This window comes from Panthera leo, chromosome B1 (assembly GCF_018350215.1).
Source record: "Panthera leo isolate Ple1 chromosome B1, P.leo_Ple1_pat1.1, whole genome shotgun sequence".
NCBI lineage: Eukaryota > Metazoa > Chordata > Mammalia > Carnivora > Felidae > Panthera > Panthera leo.
In genome coordinates, this window is record NC_056682.1 from 54,951,195 (window position 1) to 54,965,951 (window position 14,757).

At 48.2% G+C, this 14,757-nt stretch overlaps 1 long non-coding RNA gene across 1 annotated transcript; it reads left to right on the plus strand.

Moving 5' to 3' along the window:
- The first annotated feature begins 1,965 nt into the window (after window positions 1-1,965).
- LOC122216931 lies at window positions 1,966-13,343 on the plus strand. The gene is made up of 3 exons (XR_006201196.1): window positions 1,966-2,055; window positions 12,369-12,476; window positions 12,859-13,343. It is a non-coding gene; the product is annotated as an uncharacterized LOC122216931 (long non-coding RNA).
- Window positions 13,344-14,757: the final 1,414 nt, after the last annotated feature.

A 14,757-nucleotide genomic window follows, 5' to 3' on the forward strand; every position in this document is an offset into this window, starting at 1 on the left:
TGGTAATTGTATAGGGTTAGGGTGGCAGGTTTTTAAAAAAACAAGGCCTGCCTGTAGCCCTTAAGCAAGGAGTAGGGCCTGGCTTAGGTAGTAGGCACCACCTCCTTGCCTTTGCTCCTGGACAAGCATTTGGGCATTAAGGGATGTGGAGACAGCAGAGCCCAGGGCTCCCCACGTTCCTTCCTCCTCTAGCAGCCACTCGGCAGCCCTGAGAATCCCAGGCTGCTCTGTAAATCTGGGTAAGGGGTGGGCACTGGGTAGGGGGAATTAGAGCCCAGCGCCCGGTGGGGCACAATGAGTGTGCCTGCTCTGGAGGAGAGGACAAGGCAGCAAGGCTGGCCTGGGGAAGCCACCGCTCTCTGCACCAAGAGTTGCTTGCCCTTTGGCTGTCAAATGAACTCAGAGTTACTCACGTCCAACCTATGGCAGGAGCTTTTCAGAGTCTGATTACTACAGACTGGGCCCCCTTTTGGTGCAGGAGGCCCTCCCCTACCTTGGGCCTGGGCTCCTAGTTGCTATGGGGATGGGGGGGGGGAGGAGCTGAGAGTCCACTACCACAGCAGAACTCAGGCGCTGGCCAAGGGGCTCAATCTAAGTCAGGGAAGTTATGGGTGGTCCTCTGCTGCTCTTCCAGGACCTGGCCTGGGTTCTTCCATCAAGAAAACAGGAGTAGGGGTTCCTGACCGGTTCAGTCCATAGAGCAAGCAACTCTTGATCTCAAGGTGGGGAGTTTGATCCGCACCTTGGGTGTAGAGCTTACTTAATTAAAAATATATATATATATTTTTTTTAATTTTTTTTTAACGTTTATTTATTTTTGAGACAGAGAGAGACAGAGCATGAACGGGGGAGGGTCAGAGAGAGGGAGACACAGAATCCGAAACAGGCTCCAGGCTCCGAGCTGTCAGCACAGAGCCCGACGCGGGGCTCGAACTCACGGACCGTGAGATCATGACCTGAGCCGAAGTCGGCCGCCCAACCGACTGAGCCACCCAGGCGCCCCAAAAGATTTTTTTTAAGAGAAGTAATAAAATCTGCCTGCCCCTACTTCCAGAACATGAGAGAAAGAACTACTATTAGTGAGAGCCTATTAAGGGTCCAGCATTTTATAGGCTGTACATTGCTCGATCTTGACAAACCATAAGAGGAGTATTTCCAAACCTTGTGTACCTGCAAGGACACTGAGGTGCAGAGAGGAGGGACCTGATCAGAGCCATAGGTCTGTGCATCCAAACAAATTTTAGGGATCCTTACTACCATCCTCTTGCTTCTAGCAACATCCTGAGAGTTGATGACACAGATAGGTCCTGCAGCCTGGGCTAGGTCTCTGGTTGACCTTGAAGAGAGAGATGAGCTGCTTTCCATGTGTCTCTAATATATATTCCTGGAGAGTGATGTAAGTGGTGGGAAATTGGTTCTAAGGACTCGAAGCCTTGGACACCATTTTAAGCTGTAGCACCTTTGTACCTATTCCCCCAAAATATTCATGAGAAGGTCAGTTACCAGGAATCTCTTACTCAGCCAGAAGAGTCCAAAGTCTACCCCACACTTTTCTTTCCCCATCACACCAGGGTTGAGAAGATTTAAACTCAGATTCACTGGACCTGAGTTTCTGTTCCTGCCACGAGCATCTGAACTGAGCCCAAATACTTCCCTTCAGCCTGGGGCTTTGAAGCCCGGGGAGACCTAGGAAGGAATTAACATGGTCCTAAACTTCCAAGTGCCGCCTCGGACCTTTCTCCACCTGTCAGGGCCAGGCTTTGTCCAGCGAGCAGAAGAGACCACTTGCCCCTAAATTGGGGGGAGGACTGAGTGTGGGCTCTGGAAACCCATGGTTCAACTCCTAGCAGTGAAACCCTGGGGGTTCCACCACCCAAACATTCTTATTGGCACCCCTACTTCCCAGAACTTGTTCAGTAGTTGCTTCTTGGTGTCATGGACTTCCTTTTCATCCACAGAGAGGCTGTCTGGTGACTGCTCGCCTACACTTGAGAAAATGCCTTAGATTTTGAATTTGAGGCATTTGCAGAAGGAAAGAGGGGACAGACAGAACAGGTAAAGCCAAAAAGCAAGGAGGGAGGGTGTAGAGGTCTGTGTGTGGCCCGGGGCAGGGGGAGCAATTGTGATTTGAGACTCGCTTAGGGAAATTTTTGTTTCCTCTCCTACACAGGCACAGTCCTAACCCAGATGCTCTCCATTGTCTTTTTACTTCCCCATTTTCCTTTTCCTTTAGTCTCCTGTTGCTGGGCCTGGGCAAGGAGAATTAGGGAGCCAGATGCCCACATTCTTCTCTTTTGGTCAGTACAGCTGCATGGGGCACAGACTCCAGGTGGGCGTTCAAGATGAATTGTTTTAAAGAGTCTCTAAAGCTATACTCACCCTTGTTGAGCTCCCTGTTCCCCTTGGGCATGGATGGGAAATTCAGGGGTATCAGGTGCATTTCCTCATTTTCTGGTTATTCTAAGACCTCTGGGCCCTAACTGCCCCTGGAGCACTGTTCCAAACCTGGAGGCGGCTAAATGAATGATCATTTAATAGAATAAAAAAAAAAAAAAAAAAACCCTATCAGGGTATATTAACTCACTTTATAGTCCTTGTGGTGGGAGAGGGAGAGACTATGATGATTTCCTAAATGCCAGCTAGTTAAGTCCCTCTACCTCCTCCCTCTGGAGTTAAGAAAGCCTCCCTGCATCCATGTATTTCTCCTCTATCATAGTTTGCTACATTTTTTGCGGCTGCTCATGGCACCACACTTGACCTTAGGAACGCCAAGTGGAAGAGCCTGACGATGAGACTGAGACTAGGTCGCCAATTTGAACTGAACTTGGTTTTTCCTCCTCCAACCAGAATGGCATGACTCAGGTATAAAATCTCCTCTCCTCTCAGAGACTCTGGCGGTCTGGAAACTATAAAAAGAAAAAACAAAATCAGTAAATTCAAGAGAGAAATGAAAAGAGCAAGAAAACTGTAGGAAGAGAGGGAAAGAAAAAGGAAAATACTTGTACACAAAATTGGAAGGGTGTTTGGAACCCCGCCTCAATTTCTAACAACTGAAGCTAAGGCTTGTTGGTCTCCACTGGGTTCCTCCACTGGTCTCTCCAACCCAATTCCCTTTTTCAGGATCTGTGGGGTTCTTTGCCTGGGAAAGGCACATTCACATGGTCTGGTCTATGGCAGGGCTTTACCTACTGGCGGTGGGTAGGGAAAGGTGGTGGTGGCAGCAGAGAAGGAGGTGGGAAAAGCCCTGGGAGGTGTGGCCACGTCAGGTGGAGGCCCCTCCCCCACCCATAGGGAGGGGCCCAGCATCCACCACCCCAGGGGAGCCTCTTGGGCTCCAGGCCATCCTGGGTGACTTAAGCCAGAGTGATCTTATTACAGTCATTAGTGACCAGAATGATTTCTTATGCCAAGAGCAAAAAGAAATGGATCCAAATGAGAAAACCAGGACAGCTTGGGTTCTGCGAGATGGCTGCGAGCTGGGGATTGCACCGATGATAAAGCCCATAGCTGCTTCTTTGGCATCCACTCCATGTCAGGCAAAGTCAAGCACACAGGTAGGCTCTGAGCTCCAGAGTTTGTAGTTGTGCAGGGCTGGAAGGCACTTACGGGTAACAATTAGACTATAATGTGCTTATGGGTTGGCAGAAAATGGGAGACATTCCTGGAGTACTTAAGAAGACTTACTACTCCCACTTCCTTCCCAGCGGTAGGTTTAAGGTAAGTCTCTCCTTTGCTGATGATGACCAACCCTGCCCCCAGAATCCATCAGGAGTTAGGACACATCCACAGCTCCCGGAGAAGATCCCGCTTGACCTCCCTGTCAGAGGCCAGTGCTTAGTGCATTTCTGAGGCCAGGTATACCTGGGTTGGGTCTTAGCTTCTAGACTGGAGCTGGCATCTTGGCCTCAGAGTTTATTTCTGCCTTTGCAAAACTGGGACATTTGCCCAATAAGGGGTTTGGAAGTGCCGTTCCTAGCCCTGATGATCCTCATCATAGTGCATTTGTTTATTCATCTTTAGAGAAAAGATGCAGTTTCTTTCTAGAAGCTCTAGAAATGTGACAAAACTTCCAGCTCCCCTTCCCATGCCAAGGTATGATTGCTGGGTTGATCACCTCCCTCCCCCCACCAGTTACGAACAGCTCTGCAAAATTCCAAACCCTGACCTCTGCATCTCACCAGTGCAAGTTTGAGAACTTGCCCCCGTGTACGTTCTCTGACCCTAGTTGGCAAGGTTTGATCTCTGCATTCTTGCTATTGCTCTTCACTTACTTCTATTACCCTCCAGCTGCACTTCAGCTGCCCACATTCTACAGACCCAAAGGATGGTCCCTCAAACAGGCCAGAACCTGTGCAAATATCCAGACCTGTGATGCCCATGGAGCACGGCCTCCTACTCACGTGCCTGTGGGCCAGTCCGCACATGCATGACTAGGCGTTCTGGGAGTGGGAGGATGTGAGGACTAGCTGGCCACAGGGACTGAGAGGTAACACCTGCATCATCCTTTGCTAGGATCTGGGACTCTCTCAATGCACAATGCTTCCCAGGGAGTCTTGAAGAGCTAGCCGGGCTCCCTTTGCATTTTTTTTTTTTTTCCACTAAAGAAAGTAAACATCTTGCATGTGTTTCCATAGTGGTTAGGCACTGATTATGGGAGACCGCCTTGCAGAAACTTGGCTGTCGTGGCCTGAGGACACTGGGACTGAGTAAGGCGCTTGGGACTTTACGTAGGGGAAAAAAAAGTTTAGTTTGCACCATCTGGGTAAGGTCTGGAACAAACAGTTTGGGTGCCAGAAATGGGGGACACCTGGATTCCCCATCGCAAAAAGGGGAGCCTCTATGTCACCTGGCAGGTGAAAACTGAGGAGGCAACGGATCAGTGAGACCTGGACTGCGCCTGTCCAACCTGAGCAGCTGCCATCTGTCAGGACCCCTTCGAGGGCATGCATTCAGCCAGCACCGCCATTCAATGCAGACCCAGAAAAATCTCTCAAACTCGCAGACTTGGAGAGAGGAAGGTAGCCAGGCAACAGAATTGCGGAAAACATCCTCTAGGTCACATGAACTTTATTGTAGATCAGGAAGTTATCTAACAGCTGCCAAAACTCTTTCTGACTCCAAATGTTGACTGTTTCTCACACCTCACCATTGGGTATGGAGTCTGCTGCCTTGGGGGTTATTCAGATTTCCCATTCCTTCTCAGACTCCATCTACCCCCACCTGCCTGGTTGCATTTGGAGATGATTTCCTTTTTTCCATTCACGAGACCATGTGGCTTCCATACTTACCTGGGCTGGCAGTTTCTCTACTCACCCTCCAAATCTCTTGAGGAGGAAAAGCCCAGTTGAGGAAGGGTCAGAAAAAGGAAGCCAAGCCCGGAAGTGCAAGCATACATTATCATATTCTTCTCAGGGTGCCTTTAGTTCATTCCAGAAAAAAAGTGCAGCACAATAAGTAATTTTAATGGGCGACCTCCCTTTCTTCCACTAATTCCCAGTCCTGAGCAAGGTTCACGAGCAAGAACCTAGTCTTCTGTGGCCTTGAATGCCCCAAAGGGTCTGGTGGCGATATTGAGCACACAGTGGGAGCTGAGACAATAGATCCTGGTTGACAAAACGGTCGCTTCAAAGGAAAAGGGGCAATTATTTGAGAGCAAATGTAAGCAAAGGCGCGCGCGCACACACACACACGTGCGTGTGTTCCGTGCCTTTTCAATTAATTCCAGGCTCATATATGAGACTACCTCGAGGATCTGCTCCCATTTCTCAGCCCAGCGCCCCAACACAAGCTGATTCCTCCTGGATAACAAGCACCTTGGCGTCGAGGGAGCCCGCTCCAGCTGACATTTGCAGATATTAGTTACTTCTGCCTCGTAGTGCTCCTTTCTTCACCCTCGACGGTCCAGAGCTGAGCTCACAAGACTGAGGCAGGCCCAGTCCAGATGACCAGGAGCAGAGACCTTCCTAGGCCAAAGCACAGAAAGGTCATCTCAGCGAATTTACTCGGGGTAAAGGGGTGACTTGGGCCGTGTCCGAGTACCTGCGATCATGGGTGGGACCAGGATGCTGAAGCGGCGCTCTTGTGCCCCCCACCCCCCCCCCACCCTTCTCGAATCTCTGGGTCAGCAGAGTGTAGATGTTGACGTGCTTGAGCCCTGGGGCCTGACTACGGCTACTTAGAGGGGCCCTACTGTCACCCACCCAAGCGTAGTCATAGACCACGGTCATCGCCGTGCTCTGTTGGCGCTAATCTTCTCCTCGGCTATTTGTAATGATCTGTAAGCGCAGAAACCAGCCACGTGGTGCGCACCTCGGAAGCACTTGCCGAGACCCGGAAGCAGCGGGGCCTCGCCCGCCGCTCCTCTGGCTCGAGAGCCCTCCACGACCCGCCCACCTTGGAGGTACCCCAGTTTGGGAAGCATTGCTCGCGCGAGAGCGGGTCCCGGGTTCGCGCCACGATCCTGCCCCGTGGTAGAGAGTTTCCAGTCTATTGGTCTGTCGCTTACGGCGGGCCCAGGCCTCCCCGTTCCCCGAGTGGATTCAGGTCCCCCGTTAAGGTCCCCGTTGTGTCCGGCCGTGGGTCGAGGGAGGCACAGAGAAGGAGGAATTTACAATCAGCCCGTGAGTGACTGATCAGCTCCCCAGAGATCGGAGTGTAAATTTACTAGGGATCTTCGGTTGTGATTCACAATTCTGCAAGTAATAAAATGCCCACCCCTCCAATTTCCCGCCCTGTTGGCCTCTCCCCAGCGAGCCACCGTGGGCGCGAACCCGGGGAGTGCGGGAGGCCCCCCGGCGCACCCCGCAGCTCGCGGAGGAGCCGGGCTCGCGGGCGCCGGGCGGGCCCCGTGACCCGCCGTCGTAAGAATGCTTCAGATCCAACCTGGGCTCGTTTCCGTGACGCAGGAAACATCTGGGGAGTTTGCGCCGGGCGTTTGGGAAAGTACTTACTTCCGAACTTGGCGCGAAGATGTTCTAGGACACAGACAAACGCGGGCCTGAATGGGGGATGGGGCCCGGGACGGGTTGGCAACCCGGGCGGCAGTCGGGGTGCACACGGGGGAGCTAACTGGTGGCGAGCACTTGGGTGAAGGACGAATTAAACACTTAGAGCCGGGTCCGCTCGTTCGGGCCTCATTGTTTTAATGTCTGTAGTACTTAGGCACAGTTTGAGAAAGAATAATGTCTTTACTTTCAGAAAAAACATCAAAGACCAGGGCCTGCTCAATATGGAGCACATATGGTAGTCTCCGAAGGCCTTGCCTGCCAAAACATGTTTCTCAGTATTTTTCGCCTTTCCTTTTTCGATTCCACCCCCCCCCCCCCACATCCTTTTTTTCTTTTCTTTTTTTTTTTTCTCCCCAAATGGGAGGGAGCCACGGGCTCGGGTTACTTGGGACGTCTAGCGTTCACAGGAGCAGTTGGCCGCTGCCCGAGGCGATCAATGAGGCCTTTCAGGAACTGAATGTATCCCAGGACGGGAACCTTGAAGATGGGCCGGTTGAAGAAGCCAGGCTGGGGAGGCCGTGACTTGCCCAGGACCCAGAGCCAGCTGTGGCAGAGTGATGCATTGTCAGATTCAGAGGCTATAGGTCACTTTTGGGATTATACCTGAAAAGCACGTTTTCCTGTTACTGCTTCCTTAATTGGTCGGGTTACACTGGTTGAATCCCCAGGCCTTAGTACATGGGGCACTTAAATATTTACCGAATGAATACTGAATGAACTAAGTGAAGACAGTAGCCTGCAAACCACTCTTAGACCCTAGTCTAGACAAGACTTAGGTGCAGTGGCTAAAAGTTGGGGCAGTTTGCTTTCGGAATTTCTCTAGATGACATCTCAGAATGTCAGCGTTCATTAAAATGATCTAATTCAACTTCTGAATTTCTCTGAAGATGAACTGAGACCCAGAAAGGTAAAGTTATTTGCTCAGGGCGCACAGCTGGGATGGAACAGGGGAAGTGCCCTCTTTCCCATGCCTAGTGCCCACAGGGCTCACTACCCCCACATTACCCTCAGTGGAAGGACAAGCTGGATAATTTCCTCTTTTAGCTTCTCCCATTAAATGGATCCCTATCATCACCTCTGAAAAATGATATTCTCCTTCAGCGAATTTACATGTAGCGTTAATATTAAAAGGAGGGGTAAATTCTTAGAGCCCCCATTTAAAAGAAGAAGCATGCTGTCGCCAGAACTTGCAGCTTTTTCTAATACAGTATTAATGATGGTGGGGGAAGGAAAAACACTACACATGGAGCTGATTATACATGAATCTTATCACATCATCCAGTGTTCTGATGACTTACATGACTCATACAGAGACCAGTAGGCAAATTACCTGACATGTAGTTCGAAAATCTGTACTTTGGACCTGGCTTTGTCATCAACCTGCTGCATATCTTGACCGATTTCGCTGGATCTATTTCTCTCCCTCATGTATATACAACATACACACACGCACGCACACACACACACACATATGCATATATATGTACACACATGTGTGTATTATGTGTAGACAATATAATATACACACATCTATTGATTTTTAATCTAGGTGGTCTATTCATAAATCCAATTTCTGTTCTTACATTCTCTGATGCTATCACGTGTCAACATACAGTGAACCCCTTACCCGTACCAGATGGAAAAGCAACAGAGGATAGAACGCTGTTTATTCTTGTGTTAGGACTGAGTGAATGCTAACCTTGCAGAACGCTTTAGAGATGCTCCTGCCCCTTCCTTCATCCTGGAGCCCAGAGTGCTGATTTCCCCAGATTGCACAGCTGGAGAGCCCGGGGTAGCTTCTTAGTCGGGGCGCCTTACTCCCTGAAGAGAGTTAGCTGCAAATATGGGGGTCCACCAGTCTCCATGACCGGTTTAGCTGAGTATGGATCAACTCTCTAGGATACTTCCTTCTACCACTCCATCATCCACATTCCTCACCCCACGTTCTCATTCAAACCAAGAATAATTTAGCCAAAATATAATAGTCTTGGGTTCAGACGGGCAAATTTAAAGCAAAACTGGAAGTCTGTACCATTTTACTTGGGCAGTGCTCCTTTAAATATATCAGCTCTGTTGCATGGGACTTTGAGCCTTCAAGGGCCATTGGGACAAGGTGATGGTTCCTCTAATGAGGAGTATAGCAGCTAGTCTTACTTGTGTTTAGAGTTTGAATCCAACATAAGACAAAAACTCGAGTCAACTTTAATAACGAGGCAAAATAATAATTAGAGTAAAGCCAGTGTTCAGAATTCTATGCAACTGATCCTTTCCTGTCACACAACAAACTCCCAAATTATCAATGTTGGGCGTGCGTGGAGAGGCTAACAAATTACCCACCATTAAGTATAAGACAAAGCTGCTCTTGCTTGCTTTCGAGGAGCACCTTCTCAATGTGAGACAATGACTTGGGCAACTGTCTGCCACACTGAAAATGAAGTCTAGGGCACTTTGTCCCTCCTGCCTGCCTGGCCCTGGTTGACCTGGACTAGGCTGATGCTGCCTAGTTGGAATCCAAAGTGTCTCAAGGAACAGTTGTGATCTGTTTTCCCTGGGTGTGGAGTGGAACAGGCAGTTTTCAAGGCACTGAAACAGCCTTTTCTTCTATCACCTTCATGCTGGGGGACCTTGATGACTTAGGGGCTAAAAGAACCCCACAGGGCACCATGTTTGAGGAATCTCCCTTCACAAAGGCTTAAGCAGGTGGGAATAGGCTGTCCAACCCAGACAGCCAATCCAGGATGTTGTCCTAGGCATGCAGAGAAAGGATGGAACTGAAAATTCCGCCAACTGGAGGTAGATATGTTGCCTCTTGTGTACAGTAGAAAGTGGTCTCCTGCCATTCCTCTTAAACATCAGCCTCAGGATCCTCTTTTGGACCTTTCCGTATATGAAAGCCACTCCCTAAGCACTACTTAATCGTCATACTTCCTTCCTTCGGCTGTTATGAGGATTAAATGAGAAAATCTACTGAAAGTGCTTTTCACAGTGCCAGATACATAGCAAGTACTCAGTGCATGGTCGCAATTCTTATTTGCCATTCTATGATTTCCTTTGAGGTTAATGACATATTTCTCTACAATTCAGACCCTTTCTTGGAACACTAGACCTGAATAGCCAGCTCCCTACTGGAGGTCACTTACGTGCAGGTGGACCTAGATTCGTAGAACCCACTCTGCTCAAAACAGATTGGATTTCTAGTCCCTGTTGTACACTGCGAGTGGCTCTACCACCAATTAGGCCAGCTCCTTGGCTATTACCAGTTCCTCCTAAATATCTCTCAGATCCACCCGCAACAACCTCCTGCCTTAGTAATGACAAATATTAAATTTTGTCTGCATCATTACATCATTTCTCCTCTGCCAGGGTATTCTCCAGTCTGTCCTCACAGCAGCTGGAGTGATCTTTATGTAATGCAATTTGATCGTGTCATTTCCCTACTTTAAATCTTTTCTTCATTCCCTAGAGACATCAGGAAAATCCAAATGCCGAGTATAGGGCGCTCTTTATCCTCTCCTTTCTCCCCCCCCCCCCGCCCCCACTTTCCCATCACACGTGCTAAGCCCTAGCTCTCTTGAATGACACTGAGTTTCTTTTGCCTTTGTGTCTTTGCACGCATTGTCTTTCTGGCTGGTACACAGCTCCCTCCTTCATTAGACTCCTGCAGCTTGTGCTTCAAGATTCCGCCTGGCTGTTCTCTTCTAGGAAGCCTTCACCAAGCCTCAGGCTGATTACAGAGTTTTTATCCTACAAGATTGCAATTTCTCTTCTCCACTAGGTGTGAATTCCTTGAGGGCAGTGGAATAAATCTTGAATCTTTGTGGCCATAAGAACACAGTAGGTGTTTGCCACATATTTGCCAAATATAGGAAGGGCCCAGAATTAGAATAAAGGACTGGTTCTATAGCTTCATATCATCATCAAATTTTGGGGTAAGTTATCTTTCGGAGCCTCAGTTTTCTCCTCCGTAAGGTGAGGACTAACGGTACCTCCTAATATTGTCAAGATTTAAAGAAAAGTGAATGCAAGTCTTCTGTAAACTGTATAGCACTGTACCTGAGTCATTGTGATAGTAAGTGCAGACCCACACTTCCCATACATGTACACATTTTCATACATGCACTTGATATGTACCTATTCTATGCATCCATGTGTCTGTGTTTGTGCACCTGCATGGTTACGTGGAAAAGCAGTTTCCAGACATACCTTTCTCTAGATCCCACCCTTTAAAGTCATGATGAATAATAGGTAGATGAATACTTTTGATAACTAGTCTAGGTTCTAGATAAAACATTTTGTAGCAGTATCCTCGAAATATTAGTCATTCTGTGATTTCATTATATCCAAACACACAAATACAAACAGTGCATATTTATAGAGCACTGAATGGGTAATAACAGCCCATTACTATTTTCACTATGACTATTATTGTACCTTCCTACTAAAATAACACTGAAGCACTTTCCCTCCAAAGGGAAAGGTTTTTTCTTTTCTTTTCTTTTCTTTTCTTTTCTTTTCTTTTCTCTTTCTTTCTTTCTTTCTTTCTTTCTCTTTCTTTCTTTCTTTCTCTTTCTTTCTTTCTTTCTTTCTTTCTCTTCCTTCCTTCCTTCCTTCCTTCCTTCCTTCTTTCTTTTTCTTTTTTACATGGGTCACTTGGAGCAGTTATTGAAGGCATTGTTTCCCCCATTTTGCATGTGAACAAACCGAGGCACAGATTTGTTTCACAAAATGCCTCCTTTCCAATGTTGCAACCGAGTGGAGATCAGAACCCTAGGATGCCCTCTCTCCCGTCTTCTTTCTTTTTCCACGGCCAGTGTAGGAAGTTTGCACAGAGTGATTGATAGAAACGAGCCAGAGCTGGCCAATGTGTAAACTGATCGGTGCTTATGTGTAACGCTTTGAATTGCCACAATTATTTCTGCACATTGGGCCTGCCTTAAATGTGGAATCCGCTATTCCAACATCAGTTCCCGGGTTGTTTTTTTTTTAGTTCCCGGCAGGTTAATTGCCTCTCCTTCCGTAGCGCGCAGTTGCCAGCTGCCCGGCTGCCCTGGGAGCTTTGAAGTGGAAGGCGCACCACGGCTTTTCTAAACGCCCCTCATGCGCGCGCTGGAAAGGAGGGCGCTGGGTCATCCTCAACCTCATCCACCTCCCGATCCCGTTCTTCTTTAAAAAGCCAGGTGGCGCCAACTCTCAACCCCTGCTAGAGCTGGAGGATCTTCCTGCAGCGCTCGGGGTGGGGGGAGGAGAGTTGGAAGAAGGGCACCACCTCAGGCCCGCTCTTTCGCTCTGCGCCCTCCGCTCTGCGCCCTCGGCTCTGCGGAAAGGGACACGTGCTTTTCTCTTCTTCCGCACCCCTCGCAGGATGACGGCAAGCCTAAAGGGAAACGAGGTGTCCTGTGTGCCACATGGAGCTCGGGGAACGGAAATAATTAAAGCCATGAGGTTTCCTGGCTCTACGCGGTGTTTACGGTGGGTTTTGATTTGGGGAAGGAGAGCGAGGAGAGGTTAAGGCCGGTTCCAATCTGCCAGCATCCTGTATCGGTCTGTGCAGCAGATGACGAGTGCGTCCGGGAGGGCTCGCGCCCCTCGGTGTGCGCGTAGCGGGGGGGTGCAAGATCGTGTCTCTGGGTGTCGTGTGGGGTGGCGTACCTACTCCGAAGTAACAGAGTAGGTGCATGTTAATTTCAAAAAAAAAAAGTAGAAATCCTCCCAGCTGGGAAAGGAGGGCTCTAAGATCCCTCGTATGACAGCGGAGGGTCTGAAGCTATTAAGGAAGGCACCCGTTTTAGTTTTCAAACCCCATTTTTATTCTTGCAATGTTTCCAGTCTTTGAACTACTGTCGTTTAACAGGGGGAAGGAAGAGACTCCATTATACAAGCATATCGGCTTACTTGATCTAAACCAAACACCGCTGAACAAAAATGTTGGTTGAAGCCTAGCAAATAACTACTAATCCGGTAACGAGAATTTAGCCATACGCAAGTGCTGCTGTTGCAAATCATCACCAAATTCGAAGTTAAGATGAACTCAATAAAAGGTGTTTTTTTTTTTTCTCCTTTTCAATTCGCAGGAATACTAAAAGTAGAGTTGGTATCATGGCCTATAGCAATTTTAAGATTTTAATTGAAATGACAGTAACATACATACAAACACACAGAACACTCAACAACGTTAGTAATGATGACAGTGTGCTATTAATGCTGCTTTTTATATGGTGCTGGTGGTGTTTATTACAGTGTGCGCTTCAGAACAGTGTTTCTCATACTGCAGGTTGCCAACCATTAGTGACTCATGAAATCAGCACCATGGGATTTTGATCAGTATTTTTTTTTTATTTTTTTTTTTTAACGTTTATTTATTATTGAGAGACAGAGAGAGCCTGAGCAATGGAAGAGCCAAGAGACCGGAGACACAGAATCCGAAGCAGGCTCCAGGCTCTGAGCTGTCAGCGCAGAGCCCAACGCGGGGCTCAAAGCCGCAAACCGAGAGATCATGACCTGAGCCAAAGTCAGATGCTTAACCGACTGAGCCACCCAGGCGCCCCTGGTCAGTACTTTTTTTTTTTTACAGGAAATGGGAAAGACTAAAAAATATCAGAAGTATGTAAGAATAAATAGTCTGTCATAAATCTTTCCCCCCCCCCATTTATGTGTTGTATGTATGTACTGGGTCACAATGTAAAATGTATTTCTTATCGTGGACTACGTTAAAAAGGAGCTTGAAAGCTGTGGTTTTAGAAAAATCCTTGTTGCTCTAGGCAGGTTCCCATCAGTACTATGCTTTTTGACTGGGGGGTGCAAAGCTAAAGCCCCTGCTGCCCCTGCTGATGCTCTACGCTGAGCTAGAGTGGGTATTTTTTTTTTTAATTTTTTTTTAACGTTTATTTATTTTTGAGACAGAGAGAGACAGAGCATGAACGGGGGAGGGTCACAGAGAGAGGGAGATACAGAATCTGAAACAGGCTCCAGGCTCTGAGCTGTCGGCACAGAGCCCGACGCGGGGCTCGAACTCACGGACCGCGAGATCATGACCTGAGCTGAAGTCAGACGCTTAACCGACCAAGCCACCCAGGCGCCCCTAGAGTGGGTATTTATCACCCTTGCAGATTCCACACTGAGCATGACCCACAATGCAAATAAGATTGGGAAGTGGGTGCTCAGTTTTGTTTTTTTTTTTAATTAATACAATTTTATTTTATTTTATTTTATTTTATTTTATTTTATTTTATTTTATTTTATAAGTAATCTCTAAGCCCAACCGGTCTGGGACAACCGGGCTACCGACTAAGCCAGCCAGGCACCCCAGGTATCCAATCTTAAAATCTCAACGTGGTTCTTTCCTGATTGCGAAGACTATACCAGATAAGAGGTGGAGGCAGGCTTCAGGCCCCAGGGAGAAGATAGGCAGGAAAGGATCACGTGGAGCCCCAGGCCTCAGAGAGGAATGGTAGCAGGAGGAAGGTTACCATAGGGATCTTGAAGCAAAGACCTAAGCACAAGCCTGCTTATTCAAACTAGGTGTGGGAGGACGGTCTCTCTCTCCCAAACGGTGGGAGGAGGGGTGGCTGGAGTCATGTGTTTTGGAAAAGAGACTCATCTTTTTTCCTTTAATTTTTTAAATGTTTTTATTTATTTTTGAGACAGAGAGAGACAGAGCACGAGCAGGGGAGGGGCAGAGAGAGAGGGAGACACAGAATCTGAAGCAGGCTCCAGGCTCCGAGCCGTCAGCACAGAGCCCGACACGGGGCTC